Below are 13,107 nucleotides of genomic sequence, written 5' to 3'. Positions count from 1 at the left end.
GCATCCTCACGAGTTGCGTTGCGATTACGCAAAGAAATGAATGGCACGGTAGGCGACAACAAAGGAAAGTGGGGCAGCATCCAGTGAGCATCAGATGATGTGGATTCAGTGGTGGATTCAGGATCAGACAAGGTCGACTTTTCAAGCAGCGCAAATGTAACAGGGTCAGTTATACAGCAGTAATATGCGTAACAGTCGACTGTACACTTGTAATAGTAGGGGAGACCGGGGTTGGTTGTCACACTTTTAACTCCTAATGCTCATCATCAAAACAGCTTTCAATAGTCATTCCTATATTAACACTTTCCCTGCCAGAGTATTGCCAGCCACCACCAGCATTTTTGGTCATATTCACTAATCTTTAAAGACCCACAGAATTATTTGTTCTATGAATATTTAAACAGTATGTACATGAAACTAAAGACGAGACCTTCTGTTTTTAAACACACACACAAAAAAACATTTTATTCTATCTTATTCCATTTCTTATTTATCAACACTTAAAAAAAATTAAGAATGTCATTTTCGAGTATAAAATCAATTTCACATTTACATATTTTTTCTCATTTCCTTACATCAGTTTAACTTATATAGATAAAAATAATAATAATACTATAATGATGAAAGTAATATTCTCTTTTAGGTATAGCAGAACACATTGCCATGTTCAGTGATCGTTCAGTGTTCTGTTGTCTCCCCTCTCCTTTGTGATCGTCTTGTCCGTGTGTCGCTGTCACCGTCATGGAGATCCCGTTTTGTCCCACCAAACTTGTTTGCTTCTTCATCCAAATCCGATTCAGAATGTTTATTAGAACAATTATTATCAGAGTCCGAGTCCATCAACATCTCCACGGCTTGTGCAAACATAAAGTTTTCTGTCAGCGCCGGCATTTTCGTGCAGTATACAAGCTGCAACATCTTCTTCCGGTCTCCAGCAGATCTTCTTCTTCGTTTGTTTTTGGTCTCCCCTAATATAATTACACAAATTAAGTTTTAGTTGTTATTACCTGACACCCTTAGGCCTTCAAATCTCAAATAAATATTCTTCAATGTGGCAAGCTGTAGAGGAACATTGTACAGTAGAAAAATACGACACAAGGTTGAAAATACACCCATGACAACTATGACTTCAGTACAAACTATGAAAGTGTCTTTCTTTTGTAGTCTTCCTTATTTGGAGAGAAATAAAACCAATAACTTATCTGTTTGACATTTTCCTGATTCCTGAATAAATGTGCTAAACTAAACCGGCTACGTGAAACTCTAAAGCAACTGTTTTTCCCTAAGGAGGTGGCTTTTATGTTTTTGAGAACCAGTCCGTAACACACCCACTGTGTCAAAGTAAGAAAGAAAAAAAGTAGCTTTAATCAGTGTGAATAAAGAAACCCGTTCCAGGATAAATGTTTTGAGTTTTGGTTTGACAGCATGTAAATACGATGATTGGCAGCTGTTTATTTTGACCAGTCAAAATCATTTAGTAAAACGAATTATGCTTATTTGAACATCCGCTGGTGGAGCTTGGAAATGTTGTCTCAGTGAGGCCGGACAACACCGTCCATGTGCTGAGACGAACTGTTTGAGAAACTTGAACCACAAGATGTGAGAACCGAAGACCAAAATACTGTCTTTATTAAAACTGTGAACCATTAAAGGTTCTGTTACACCGAGTTTATTTAGTCATAAGACTATGCTGCAAACATGTTAGGCCTTTTTCCATGAAGTCTACACTCAGGTTTTTGATCCATAGACTCCAGATGGTTTTCCACAAAAAAGATCCACAGTATGCTTTATTGTTACATGTCCCACAAGCTATTTTACTGGCTATTTTTCTTTGCCCCTTATTTATTTAGGGAACTTTCACTGAGAGCCGAGCTATTTCTTTCTGTAGAAACACTTACACACATTTTCACCTGGAACTTACCCCCTAGCCAGAAGTATCCTGTTGACCTCGGGGGTTAAACCAGCAACCTTTTGACCTCAACCTTAAGGCCACTGCGACAGTGTTGTACAGTAGATTCATGTAGTAAAATTCACTTTGATTTGAGGCTCTGATACTGAAACATCTTCCTGTGAATATATATGTTTGAAACACACTCTAATGGCATAATTGACTGTCGTAGGCTGTATTGTGCCATTTGAATGTATAATTCCACTTATTACATTTTATTACTTTTGATATAATGTTTATATGGCTAAATACACTTTATGAAAGACACACATTTAATGAACATCATTTGCTTAAACTGCTTTCAATGTATACAGTCAGAGCACAGTTAAGTCCTGCCTACACTTGAGGGGAAACCTATTTATCATTGTCCATTGGCTTTGTAGGTTATGGCGTAAAGGTACCACAATGCCTAAAAGCTGCTGTGTGGTGGGATGCACAACTAACAGGGTAAAGAACTCAGAACTAAGTTTTTATAAGCTGTTGATCTAAAAAACTGAGCCTTTAACAAGACAAAAATGGATAGAGAGGTGAGGCATCAGTAGGAAGAATGAGAAAACTGCCAGATGCTGACACTACGTAAATAAGTTAATTCAGTCAAACTATAGAGCTTGAAGGTAACTGAGCTATGCAAGGCCTGGTTCTGATGTTTGTTAGGTTGAATTACTTTCTGACCTACCTTACCCTGCTTATATGAAATAGTCCGACAGTAATAGAGATAGACAAGGCAAGAAGAATGGACACTAAGGATGCTTTCACACCTGTCATGTTTGGTTCGGTTCAGTCAAACTCAAGTTCGTTTGCCCTCTAAGTGCAGTTCGTTAGGGCAGGTTTGAACACAGCAATCGCACTCGGGTACGCCAATACCTTCTTGAAGACGTAGTCTTGGTCCAGTTACAGCCAAACTCTGGTGTGGTTTGTTTGTGGTGAGAACATGTTCCAACCTCGATCCGAACCCACTGCAGTCGCATTATGCATTGTTTGGGTTAAACAAGCATGAGCATGTTACAGTCCCTGAGGATTATTGATGTGCACCTCCTCCTGTACTGCCTTAATATGTGCATTCGGCACACCCAACGCATCAAAACATTGTTTCTTAGTTGGAGCCGTGCCTTATTTTCAAACTGTATGATTTGCCCAAAGTGAACAATGCAAGCAATATAGTCCACGATGACCAGTGCTAACATCAACCCATGTAGTTGTCCCTCCATTGTGACATTAGAAAGTGTCACATTTACCTTGCAAGTGTACTGTTCTTCAATGTTTTGTTTACTTCCTGGATTTTTCCCCACATGAAAATTCTGACCAATCAAGAGCAGCTTTTTCACACAAGGCATTTGATCTGGTCTGCTTGTAAATGCTGCCGTGAGAAGATGAACCAACTCTAGGCAATTATACAACTTTGTAACAAAATAAGTCCCTGATTTGGACCAAAGCAAGACAACTCTAGGTCTGAAAGCATCCTAAGATAAGATGGATAATACTGAGTTTGTCAAGATACCTTTTCCTCTCTGGTAGACACAGGGTTCTGAAATAATCCTTAACATGCTGAAATGTTTTGCCTAGCTACAGGCACTTTGTTAGTGTTTTAGCCCTCAATTGCATATTGTGGCGCTGAATGTTTTCCCCTCCTCAGTGGGCATGGTTTTCAGAGCATGAAGTGTTGCACTCTGTCTCTATAAAGAAAACAAAGATTCTCGTAATTTGGAAAAAAAAAAAAAAAAAAAATTATAATAATAACTCAAAGTCTTTACAAAGCAAAGCTTTATAATTTCTCCTAAGTATGTACAGTTTATACTGTATAATAAAACCACCTGTTATTGCATGATTGGAGACTCAAGTCACCTTATGACAACTCAGCAAACCTTATCCGCTGATGACCACTGGATATGGTGGAAAGCTCCTGAAAAAGCTAATACATGTTAAGCTTTTTTGTTATTTGTCTCCCCCAGATCATGGATGAACTTTTACACTCTAGGTTGTTATTGTCATTAATGTAATGCCTCATTAACTGAGAGACCTGGAAATAATCTCAGATTTTTGTTGTAGTTTCCAGTGAAGTCAATTTCTCAGATATCAGTCTTCCAAAGTAACAAAAGTATGTCCACTCTGGATATAAACAATTCAATCAAATTAACATTTTCCATTTTCTGAAAGACAACACACACACACACACACACACACACTGATTTAAACATTCTGAAGTTGAATGATAGATGTATACAGTATCACTGGGCCAATCCAGTTACATTTACCAGTGACATTTTGGGTTTGAAACTTGTTCAAGAGTTGGTTTTCTGTCTCTTCACTCGTCTGTTTAATATCTTCAACAAAGAGTTCCAAACAACATTTAGAGGAGTTACCGTACAGTGGTACAATACAAGGTTTCAACCAAATAAAAAACTCCCACTTAGAGGTCAGATTATGATGTGTACTGGACAACTAACAGAGTAAACCCAAAAGGGCATCCCACACTGTGATCTCTGCATATGATGGTGATACTGGACCTCTGATGTCAAAGGTCCTAAAACAAATCCATCTGTCGCATTGTAGCCGCTCATTGTCCGCCCTCCATGCAGAGGCATGACCAAATGTCACCGCCCGCTGACGTAGAAGCACAAGGTTTCAACGTAATCAGAGAAAACATACTCTCATCCACCTACGAGTCTCCGAGGCATGTGAGAGCAGTCTTAGTGGTGAGGTCACAGCTCACCACAGGATGACTTAACACACGTACACACACATGCACAAATGCAAAAATGCAGAAAAATACACACATCTTTCAGCACCGAGGTCAGGATACACCGCAACAATGCTGGACTCTCAAACACACACACATAAACAGCTACACACACATTAACACACACTTGACGAGCCCTCCTGACGTGTTCGTTGGCGGCGAGATTTGTAGCGTACAAGCAGGGAAAACGTGGGTGTTGTGAGGTGAACCAGATGCTACATAGACACACATTTAAATAAAAAGAAAGCTGACTCACCATATCTCCATAAATTGTTGGCTGGTTTTGGCCTGTCAACAAAAATACTACATTTTGATTTATTTTGAATATCCAGTCAAAATGTTTTTGAGGCTAAGTCTTGTCCCCTGAACCATAGCGTGTGTGTACTGTATGTACCATATATGTACGTATTTATGTTCCTGAGGCATGAACAATGCACATGAAATTACCCCTATGGGAACAATAAAGGCCGTCTGTCTATCAAACAGAAAACCAGTCCCAGTAAAGTGAGTCCAAACATAAGTGTTCATGTCTGATGAATAATTCCTGCAATTAATTAAAATTCAACTGCAAAGATGTTGAGATTAGCTCTTTGTAGTGCTTTTGCCATCTTGTTTGCATACTACAGGCAGATAGCAGGACTCTCACAGTCTATTATTGTTCAGACCCAAGGTAACATTTGTGTACATGTGTGCATAGTATTATCTGGCTGTGTGGTAGCCACGATTGTGTGTGCACGTCTCCATTGGAGTCCCGCTCATTTCCATAACAGATCTCATAAACGGAATGAATGGAAAAGGGAACTGATAACTGTTGTTGTGGTGACCCGAGAGTGAAATGTGAAAGATGAAGAGAACAACATAGGCTTTTACCCATGCATGCAAATAAAGCATTTTTGTAGGTTTAACTTCAGAGGGAGATAGAAGAAGAAGAAGAAGAGGAACCAAACATCCACCTGACAGACCCACAACGAACTTGAAATTAACAGCAGAGATAACATCAGTTGTACAAAGCACTTCTTTAGGGCGACTGTGTTATGGTAGAGACTCAAAGGTACGCTTTACCCCACCGTGTATCTCCAAAAGCTGATGTGGCAGACCGAGGCCATGATTTTTATTAGGGTCCTCGTTGAATTGTACATATCTGACATGCCTGTGGTAGTATCTTTTACAGGCCAGTTAATGGTTACTGTTACTGTGAGATTTCTCCTTCCATTTCGCATTTCTGTACTGTTGAAAATGCTTGAGGGGGCATATTTTTAGCTAATGGAGGCTTCAATTTACAGTCCATTATTTCTTAATCAGGTACCATGAACCATTTGCATTGTTTGATTAAAGTTAACTAATGTAAAACCTCCATACTCAAAAACCTTTACCACAAAAACAGAGAGAGGATTAAATTGACAGACTACAATATCCATATAAAGAGTTTAAGGATTAAGGGTGTCAGATGTTGTACGTACTTTACAGCACTCTGAGAGAAATGTATGATTTTGGGTCATATCATTAAATTGGACTTGAATTGTAAAATTTTTCTGTTGCCCCTAGCATAATGGTTTTAGCCATTAACCAACTTCCAAAACCTTGTGACAGCGGTATGGCTCGATCACTGAATGATTGTAGCATCACACTGAGTCTATAACCGTCATAACTGGAGTAAATTATGTGAATATGATGCACAAATGTGCAGATGTCATCCTAGTTTTCTACTTCCCAATGGGAATATTTCCTGTCGTCTATCTACTGGTGCTATCTAACAAATGCTTTAATGCCCAGTCGCCACAACAAAATGTTTGCATGTCTGCATTATTCTGATATGTTACATTTGTACGTTTAATACAATACGTACCAAATCAACATTTCTGACGTAGTTCAAATTACATTTATGTGCTACCAAGTAGACTTCCAAGCTGCAGACCATTGTTTGAGACCAGTGACATTCCCAGCCAAGTCTGTGGTGACAAAACTGGGTATTTTTCAAGGAGATGTCAGGACATTTCTAGCTGTTTTTGTGGCAACAAAACCGAATTTTTTTAATGACACATCAAGACATTTCTAGCAATGTATTTGGCGACAAAACCAGGAATTTTAAACTAAATGTAGGGACATTTCTAGCCATGTTTGTAGTGATTAGATCAGGATATATTTTAATGACATGTCCAGACATTTCCGGCCAAGTTCCTGGCAACAGTACTGGATATTTTTTAACAACAAATCAGTCGTTATCAAACATGTTGAGACATTTCCAGCCATATTTTTGGTGACAAAACTGATTATTTTTAACAACACTTCGGTACACTACCAACTGTGTTTGTGGTGACAAAACCAGGTGTTGTTTAACCAGATGCTGAGACATCAGCCATGTCTTTGGCAACAACTGGATATTTTTGAATGACACGTCAAGACATTTGCAGCTATGTTTTTGGCGACGAAACCAGGTACTTTTTTTTTTCTTTTAAGATATTTTTTTGGGCATTTTTTTGCCTTTAATGGATAGGAAAGTTAAGTGTGAAAGGGGGAGAGAGAGGGAGTGACATGCAGCAAAGGGCCACAGGCTGGACTCGAACCCGGGCCACTGCGGCAACAGCCTTGTACATGGGGCGCCTGCTCTACCACTAAGCCACCGACGCCCCAGAAACTAGGTACTTTTTAACAAAATGTCAGGACATTTCCAGCTGTCTTTTTGGTGACAAAACCAAGTATTTTTTAAGAAGATGTTGGGACATTTTTAACTGTTTTTGTGGCACAAAATCAAGTATTTTTTGATGACACATAGGGACATTTCCAGCTGTGTTTGTGGTGACAAAAACTGGGTACTTTTTAACGAGGCGCTGCGACATTGCCAACCATGTCTTTGGCGACATGCTGGATATTTTTGAATGTCACATCAAGACATTTGCAGCATTTTGGCGACAAACCTGGTACTTTTTAGCAAGACATCAGGACATTTCTGTGCTTGTGGTGACGAGGCTCTTTTAACCCTAGCCAAGTGTTTTTGTGCCTTAACCCTAACCACATGTTAACCACAGTGTTGTTACAACATAAAATTGAAAAGTGAGACATAAATAAATGTAAAGTTTTGACATATCCACTACACATAAAATCTTCACATTTAACATTTAACATTTGCAGAAATATACAATGCCAACATTTATTTTGGTGCTTGGTTTGGCCCCAAGAAATGGTAAAAAAAAGACTTTTCGACGATGATTTCATCTGTAATTTTGCACACACACACAATCACACAAACTGCACAATAAAATAATTATTCAATTATACTAAGCTAACAAAGTTGTGGTTACCTATCTGAAGGTGGAAGCTGGTTTTCCATGGCAACCATGAAACATTAGTGTTTAGACACGCAACAGAAGTCATCCAACTGCACTTCATGCGTTTTTTGGAATTTAAGGTCAGTTTGTTCTGTTGAAAGTCAGTGGGCTAAGGTGACCTTAGTGCAAATGGTTTTTCAGGAAACCCAGGCCACACCACTTTAATCTGTGTTGTTGTACAGACAGAGAAGAAGCATGTTGCCTTGTTAAGGTTCTTGACCTTCTCATATTCTCCTCTCCGCCTTCCTGCGGTCCACCACCAGAGTTCTTGTTTCAGGATATTTTATATCTCTCACTGCCTGGGCCCCTCAGATGGAAATCACAGTGGACAAGTCTTTATTTTACTAACTGATGAAAAAGCCCCAACAGGATATAGAAATTATCAATGTGTGGTAAAGATACCTATAGAGGAAATGTGGACGCGTGGAGGGGGGCAGTAGATTAGACAGAAGTGGAGAGGTAAGGAATGTGAGAATGATGTAGTGGTGTATCTCATGAAGGCCCATGAGATACTTTTTGAGAAAGTGAAAAGAGAGTGAGAGAAAAGCCAGTAGCAGAGAGAAACAGAGAGACAGGCATGAAAAAAGGATGAGGGTTTCAGCAGACCTTGTGCCCAGCGTTGGAAGTTTTGCCAGTCAAAGCAGTGAGTCACATGTGACCTTGAGAGAAGAAATAACAGCAGAGGGATCCCTGGACTTCCACGGCAGCTGATGTGGTCACCTTGTTTTCTCTGGTGAGGTTTCTGAAAATGATTTAGGGGAAACTCTTCTGGGCTTATGAACTGCGTGGTGTTGAGACTGACGCATGCAACAAGGCTCATACTCAAGATATGTTTGCATGCCCGTCTGGTGGAGAGGTGTCATTATCAGAGCACTTTGAGGATCATGTAGGTTTTTATCAGGTTAATTTACTGACTAGCTTTTAGTTTAATAAAAAAAAATCCTTCATGCATTCATAACTCCATGAAAATGATGTGGTATTTTTTTATTTTGGGCCTGTCATTTAAAGTACTATATGGGTCAGGGCCAAGATGTACCTGCAGATGAAGGTAGAGGAAGGTAAGACTAAATTCTTAGAGAGGAGAAATTCCATAATACATTTCTATAATGTAATATATTTCACTTATATTTATCTACATTTTGTTTTATTAGCAGGCAGAACGCAACGTCTTTGTGGTTGTGTATTAGCATTCTGTTGAACCTGAGGTTGCCAATCATCCTGTTAAATAAGGACTCATAACAAAATTGGAAACTAAAAGATGTGCTCCTGACTTTAACAATACAGGATGTACTATGTTCAATATTTTTGAGAATAAATACAGTCCAAATCTATGGGAGAGAAATATTACAGTTTGGCTATTTAAACAGTGCCATTTGTATGAGATAGAAGGAAAACCATGCGCTTATTGGTCATGACTCACTCATGATGCGTGAAAGTGTTGTAAGACAAGAGAAAATAAAGAAAAGAGATGACAGAAATACAGAAGGGATTGGGAGAATGATAACCAATGGCTGGGATGTGTGAGTGACAATGTGTTCAACCGCACCATCTACCACCAGCTTTTCTCCATTAGTCACGGGGGAATTTCTGACATTATACAACATGCATCAGGAGATATATAATCATACAGCCCCCACGCCCACCCCCTTCTTTTTCAGTTTCAGGAAGATGGCAACCCTGATTGGCCCATTTTAGTCATGCTAGCAGCTATAGCAATATCAGTCACAGTTCACTACTTTGGTCCAGACTAAGCTCACAAATGTAGGATCGATGTTTGCATATTTGTCCCCTTGGTCATTTTACCTTGCACCGTCTTTATGGCAAAATATTTATTTGTTTAATATTTGGTTTATAACTAAATACCTGCAAAACTAATTGCATGGTCACAGGAAATCAGCCTTCAGCCATCAGCCTCAGCTGTACTTTGTGTTCAGTGCTAATTAGCAGACGTTTGTGTCCTAACATGCTAAAGTAAATGACAGTGAACATGGTAAACATTACACCTGCTTAGCTTTAGTATGTTAACATTAACATTGAGAGCATATGTTAGCACACTGACATTAGCATTTAGCTTAAAGGTTTGTGGTACACAAATTTGTGTTTCCTAGGATAGCGAAAGCATGACCCGCCCTACTCTCCTTGTGATTGGCTGGCACTTGTTGCCTTTGTTGGTTGGGTTTGGGAAAGAGGAGCGGGTTTGGTTAAGATCAGGGTAAGAATGTTAGAATAAGCCAATCAAAGGCAGAGTGAGGCTGAGTGAGGCAGTGTTATGCCTTCGCTACCCTAGGAAATGCAAATTCGTGTGTAGTACAGTCTCACAAAGCAGCATGGATGTGAACTCCTTGTCTTTGCCGCATAATATTATCACAAGCGACATTTTTTTTTTTCACTGTTAAAGGGGTTTTTCCTAATCCACTGTGAGGGTCCAAGGACAGAGGGATGTCATTTGTTGTGAAGCCCTCTAAGGCAAACTGTGATTTGTTACTTTATAAATAAAATTGAATTGAATTTATGTATTCATCGTCACCTTTTGAGTTAAAAAAAAAATAGACTTGAAAGCTGAGCAGGACTTACACATTTACTACATCCGAGACAGGTATGGCATGAGAATATAAGACTTATAATGTGAACATCCCTTTAAATGTAATGATCAATTCACCAATTGAAATCGTCTGATTTGCAAATTACAACTTGAGAACAATATATCTATTTTCGTGACCAGACACATAGTGACGTAGTGACTATTTATATCATACAGCTGCACACTTATATAAGTGCTACCAGGAAAACTCCCACACAATAGAGGCAAAAATATAGAGACAACTGTTTACGACTGTTTGCTGTTTTTTTCAGGTTAAAAACACGCCTACTCTTTAGCAGTGGCTTGCCACTAAATGTTGCGCACGTTCCGTATATGAATGGACTTCAGTTTGGTGTTCCTCCTGTTTCCAGTTGACCTTGACATTCCCTGGCATGCGCTGCCGAACTGTATTATACAAAATTAGATATATTTCACATTACTGCCACTGGATGACAAGCTAATAAGGGTTTTATGGCATTGCAATATATTAAACAATTTGAGTGCCAGCAGTGTGTTTCAGAATCACGTCTTATCAGGCAAAAGACAGAGAGGAAGAGACTGCGTAATTAAAGGAGATTGAAGTTGATGTTGCTGAAACAACACATGTATTGTTTTGAATGGGAAATGTGATATTGAATCTCCTGTCCATTATAAACTTTGCTGTGAACTAGACCGTGAACTATGCACCAGTAGGAATATAGAATCAGGTCAAAAGCAGCAATTTTTATGAGGTACATTAAGGCAGGTGCACTGTAGGATGTTTCAGGAGATGGAGGTCTACAGTGTATTCATGTGTGAGAATGAACGAGGTGTTTTAGAAACAATCCTTCACTGGGAAATTGCCAGATACTGTAAAATGCATCTCAAATAAACCAACAGTTGAATTACAAGGACGTATTTGACAGTGCTTGAATTATTTTACCGCCAGCAGGGGAAAAGTGACGGTCAGGGAAAGTCAACAGACAAGAGGCAGCAGCCCGCTTCCCTGTTTGACTAATTCGTTTCATGAGAGCAGCGCTGAATGTGTGTGTTTGTGCCTAATGTTTACTGTCCAAAACGAGCGCGTGGCAAAGAAGTTCTTACTCACCGGCCACAATCTACAGTGGCGTGGACCCAAAGTAAAGATGGCCTTACTGTGCGACTACTGTACTTACAGTGTACACTACAAGGCCTCACCACTGGTGACCTCACTTACACCTCCATAAAATAACCAGAGTAAAAATAAAACACATACCATAAAGAAAGAGGAAGTAGATTTTGGCTGCTGGCCCCTAATCTGACACATAATTTTGAATAATTCTGTTTTATTAAGGGGTATTTGATACTCCCCAAAGCCAAACCAGATATTCCCCACGGCAAAAAAAATGACTATGCATGTACAGGATTTTTGGAACCCTCTGTGCTATGATAAACTGTAAGTAATTTTACTACTTATAAGTAAAATAGTAACAAGAAGGTATACTTTAGCACCTTTCTTAACAGTGCTACAAGCTACTGAACAGTTAAGTCCCCCTGATCAACATTATATAATATAAGATGTATATAAACATATAATATAGGTTTATACCACACTATAATGTTAAAAATGTAGGATGAAAGTGGAAAACAAGCAAAACATAAATAAAAGGGTTTTTGTGATTTCAGGGAAGTTTATATATGTGTGCCTTCATCAAATGAAGATGCCAATATATTATGGAATATTAGTTCTGAGCAGGCGAGCAACAGAACTTACAAGACGCGCTTATACTATTACGTACTTACTTGGACTGGCATAGCTACACCCTCTGCCACGCCTTTCTTCTCACTGGGGCACACAGAGAGCAACCATAATACCAAACCAAGCAGTCGAGGATATATACTTAGTGCGCCCCAGGAAAATGCAGTTTACGGCTGCAACTTGGCGTTCTGTGCAAGGCATTCTCACTCCAACCTTGTCACACACGTTTGGTCATGGACTTTCCACGTCCAGAGACGACGTTCAAGGTACCCTGGGTGCATTGGTTGTTGACGCTCTGGGAAGCTGTGTCAAGTTCTGCCTGTTACATGCATTGTCTTCTGTCAAAATACATTTCCGTTTTCACAGGAAATTTACCATTTACACACAGTGGGTCTCATTCATGAAAAGTGAGTAAATCTGTGTGTAGATTTGCACATAAAAGCTTACGCTTAATTTTGGGTGAAGTGGACTTAAGAAAAAACATTTTATTTTCTTCAGTTAGTAGTGGTGTGACAGGGACAGGCAAAGAAACTGGAGGCAAAGAAACGCATAAGCACACACACAAAAAAATACAGCGGTCACCAAACAAACAGAAGATTCATTTTTGGGGTTTTGAATGAAGTGGGAACGGGAAACCAGAGATGTTTTGTGCGTAATGGGTAAACTCTAAATCAGTGATGGCTGTCGGAATGTAGAGCTATTTAACATTTATTTTAACAAATGATACGGATGACATATAGCCTACAGCAGTCTGTATGCATCGTCTTCAAATGATTTGAATCTTAATAGCCTAAAGCT

This window comes from Epinephelus moara, chromosome 6, assembly GCF_006386435.1.
Source record: "Epinephelus moara isolate mb chromosome 6, YSFRI_EMoa_1.0, whole genome shotgun sequence".
Classification (NCBI taxonomy): Eukaryota; Metazoa; Chordata; class Actinopteri; order Perciformes; family Serranidae; genus Epinephelus; species Epinephelus moara.
Note: the sequence above shows the minus strand (reverse complement) of the source record.